Here is a 4,756-nt window from a genome sequence, read left to right on the forward strand (position 1 = left end):
CGTCTTAAATGATTCTCGATCACTGCCCATTCTATGAAATGTGTGAAAGAAAAACAACTGACAAGATAGGATTTCTTTAGTTTGATGTCGGATCATTCCAGCCATTCTTAATATGAAAACCGAATCCTGTCCAGAGACTTATCTTTCTTCAATCTGGAAATGAATATTGAAAATTTATTACCGAATCTATGCAATACGGTGCTTCTTTTGTTGAATGGATGAATTGGTGTAACTGGTTTTAACAAACATTGGATTATGTATATGTATCAGAATTTAAACAGGTTGGAATTTTTGATACCAATAATTGATGATACTAATAATTTTAAATTTGTTCTTTATTACTTTTGAATTGTTGCGTTTATAATTGTTAAATTTTTAAATTATCAACTGATCATTTATTCATTTATGCATGCATTTTACTCTTTTGCATCCGTTGTACTTTTGCATGTATTTTATTCACTTTATTTTTATATATTTGATAACCGACATTACATTTGCATTCCTTTCACTTACTTTTTTTGTGCGTATTTTACTATTAACTTTGCCGTTTTATGCCTTTTACTCACTTTATTTGTAGATATTTTATTACTGGCTTTATTTTTGCATAACCTTACTCATTTTATTTGTATGTACTTTATGGTAATTCTTTTTGGATTTGATTTTGGATTGATTCAAATTAGACTGCTTGGTTTTGTTATATGTCAACTTGATACAATTGGCGCTATTTATGGTAATTCTTTATTCTAACGTAACAACGTGACAAAAAAGTTATGATAAATTTGCAAAGTTAGAATAAGAAATTTGAATTATAAAGCTTCGTTTTCATTAAAGAGAACCTTCACCAAACAAACGATAGCGAAAGAATCTTCGAGAATTAAACATTGTCATTTTCTTTTCTAATAATTGCAACTTATCTGCAACTTTACTTCTTTCTCACTCCTTACTTTGATCGACCCTGTACCCATTCAAAAGCAATAACAAGTTTTACTTTACCTTTCTTCGTCTTCTTCATGTATCTGCCATTTTTACTGCAGAAGGAATTATACGACTTTACTGCATGCGATGAATTTTTCTCATGCTTATTTTTTTTCTCATTATCTTCTGTTGCGATTAATTTCATTCATTTCATTTATGCTTTATGCCGGTAACTGTTCATTGAATAGACATACTGCAGTTTTCATTATAAATGAACTTTAAATAGGTAATGTTTTTATTAAATTAATAACTTTAAACACATTTTAATTTTGTTGCAAAATTATTGCACAAATTAACGCAACTTTAGCACCATCACTTTTGCATTAAATCTTTACTCGAATCTAAAATTTGCATAAGTTAATATTAGCATCTTTTAATATTTGTAAATGCTGTAATATCGATAATTTTCAACAGTTTCTAGATAAATTACTGCTTTTGCAAATATTCAAACGAATTAAAATATTCGACGGCGAAATGTGGTCATTCAGTTTAAATATTTGTCCGATATGTTTGAATTAATTGCTAGTAACATTAGGTTAAACATTTTATTAATATTACAGTCGATTAGCTCTACATAAAAGTCGTATGATTTAGTTAAATAATGATGACATTGAATATTAACGAAAAAGAAAAAACTCAAGAGACTATTTTTATTGTTTTGAAAAAAAAGAAATGAAACAAATGTATTTGGATGAGAAATTTTTCTTACTTTTAATCAAATTCCTCCATGCGATTTCCGTTTATACAAAATTCTTACCCAAAACTTCTCTTTGGAACATTCGGTCTCGATCGAATTTTTTAGGTTTTTCAAAAAAAAATGTATCCTTGAATAAATAGGAAATTTAAAAAATTATACTGAAATTTTACCAATCGAAGGAATCGAAAAGTGATCAAGACGCGGGCCCTGTGGCCTAATGGATAAGGCGTCGGACTTCGGATCCGAAGATTGCAGGTTCAAGTCCTGCCAGGGTCGCTGCTATCCAATTGATTGTGAGAAAGTGGTCATTTTTCACTTTCATATCAAATTGAAATCCGTGTTTAAAGTGTTAAAAAGATATTTAATAGAAAGGCTCTTTTTGATCAATTTCGTTTCAGTTTTTAAGAATTTTTCTTTTTCCTTTTGCTGGATTTCATAGTTGTTTGTTTTATACTTTATTTACTCTCTTTTTGATTTAATTTTTCTTCCTTTCTCATTGGATGTCAGCATATTATTTCAAATTTGAATTTAGCAAAAATACCAAGTCATATTGTTGATTTTTTTTGTTTGGCTGGATAGAAAGGAAAAAAATAACATGGATTTATTTGTAATGGGAATGGATAGATGGATAGATTGATAACTACTCATAACTTTATAGCACAATTTAATCTTTGCTGTATTGTGTGATTTCATTGGAAACTCTTATTTTTGTTCGTATGAAAAGGTATCTAAAGTTTTCAAGAAATTTTAATTTCGTCGAAATTTTAATTGTATCACGAAATTTTAATTATGTCAGGGCACTAAATTTTGTTGAAATAAATTGTATATTTTATATTGATAATTTCTATGCATAAATTCTGTAACTCGAATCTGCTTCGTGGAGAGAAATTTAGCTTTCGTGAAAATGATGTGGTAGTTGGCTTCAATAATTAGGAGGACAAAAGCAATAATTACGGTCTTCGTAGCCTATCTCGAATCATCAGGTCAACAAGCATTAAGCAGTCTCCATAGCTTGGCTTACCAAGAGCTGTTGGTTCGATGTCTGCTTTCATGAACCACTCGTCTCATCTTAATTCAAAAAAAAAAGAAAATCGCGATAAATTAGGATAAAAATAATATATCTGTTTGAAGCATAATCTATGGAATTAATTATTAATTATCAAGAAATGCAGTTCATCAGTATTATGTCTAAATAAAGTAATCAAATTTGAAATGTATCTTATCTGTTTACTTAGTAATCTCTGAAATTTTTAAAAAGATAAAATGGACCGGATAAAAATCTAGATGCACTAATATTTTTTGTTATTTTGTAAACAAAAAAAGAAATTGGTTAATGTTAATGAAATACTAATTCTAATTCTAATTTTAAATGGAAAAAACACCATCTATATGACATCTAAATATAAATATTTGAATTACTTTAAAATTTATAATATTTAATTGGTTCCCATTTCTTACATGTTTCACTAAACTTTTCTCGATAATCCATTGGCATGAAGACAAATTGGTCCAAAGTATTATTATTTTAAATAATTGGAATTCGTAATGAGTAAACTAAACAAATGAATGCGAAACAAAATCAAATGTTTTCAGCTTTTTTTTTCTTTTGCTTCAAATGACAGTTAACATTAATCATTGATTATTTGATTGAAGGTAGTTAAAATTATTCGGTAAATAGGTCATGTGAGGAACAAAGATTAATTAAATGATAATTATCGATCGATTATGTGATTGAATGAAGTTAAAATTGTTCGATAAACAGGGCATATGGAAAGGATCGAAGACTAATTAAATGATAAATAATCAGTTAATGAATGATAGTTGACAAATTTGTACAGCTCAAAGTGGTAATTTCAACAAAAAGTAGATGGATGATGAAAAAACCGGTGACATTGGGTTTCGGGGTATGCTTGTCAAAGCTTTTATCAGTGTACTTTATGCTCCTATGGTTGACATTGATGTTGTCTTCCATCTTTCTCGATTGCTATCAGCATCGGTAGATTGAAGCTTGCAGAACTTCCCATTTGCTCAATTTGTCACTTATGTCTGTTTATATGTGAATGTGTATGTGTGTGTGTGTGTATGTGTATACATGTATGTGTGTGTATGTATATGTGCGTATGTGAATGCATATATGTATGTATGTGTGTTGCCTTCCATCTGCATGTGTGTGTGTCGTATGTATATGTGTATATGTGTATGTGCGTTATGTGTTTGTATGTATATGTATGTGTACGTATTGAAATTTCCAAATTTTTATTGATAAATTATTTTAGGGAAAAAGTTTTTGCCAATATTACAAGTAGTTCAAAAAAAAAAAGACGAAAACGTTTCGTTGAAGATTGCATTAGTTCATTTTAATGTTTATTAGAAAAAAGAAAGGGAAAAAGGAAATGAATATTTTTTAATTTAATATAATTATTATTTTAGCTTGATGTAATTAATTTCAGATTGTTTCAATTACTAAATGACGCTTTTAAACATTTTCATTCATTCAATTTTATATGATTTATTACAATGAAATATTAGTTATGTCATATTTTGAATTAATTTCTCATAACATCAGTTGTAGTTCTTTTTTAGGTAAAAATTTCTAGAAATATTTTAGATTAGCTTTATTTCTGTGACTTCAAATTTTTCTGCAATTTTTTTTGTATGAAAAATTTGACAAACTATTTCCATTCTGATGTTTCATTTCTTTTTGGTAATAATAAAAATGCAGGAAAAGATAGTATTTCCGAAATATTTTATTTTAATGAAGTAAATACTCTTGGATGAATTCCATTAAAAATTTGCAAAGTTCCTGTTGGATGTATTAATCTAACAAAACTATCATAATATTTGAACAAATTTGCATTATTTGAAATGTTATTGTTTCATTTTTCATAATTAGTTGACATAATTAACAAATGCATCATTCTATTTAAATTGATAAGCAGGTTGCATGATCTCTAAATACTCGTTATTTTCAATTTCGTTATAATAATAATAATAATAATTAATAATAATAATAATGATAATAATAATAATAATAATAATAATAATAATAATAATAATAATAATAATAATAATAATAATAATAAT

The 4,756-nt window shown here is 27.2% G+C and overlaps 1 non-coding gene across 1 annotated transcript; it reads left to right on the top strand.

Moving 5' to 3' along the window:
* The first annotated feature begins 1,875 nt into the window (after positions 1-1,875).
* Positions 1,876-1,948, top strand: LOAG_20105. The gene has a single exon. It is a non-coding gene; the product is annotated as a tRNA-Arg (tRNA).
* The last annotated feature ends 2,808 nt before the right edge of the window (positions 1,949-4,756 follow it).

This window comes from Loa loa (genome assembly GCF_000183805.2).
Source record: "Loa loa unplaced genomic scaffold supercont3.495, whole genome shotgun sequence".
Classification (NCBI taxonomy): domain Eukaryota; kingdom Metazoa; phylum Nematoda; class Chromadorea; order Rhabditida; family Onchocercidae; genus Loa; species Loa loa.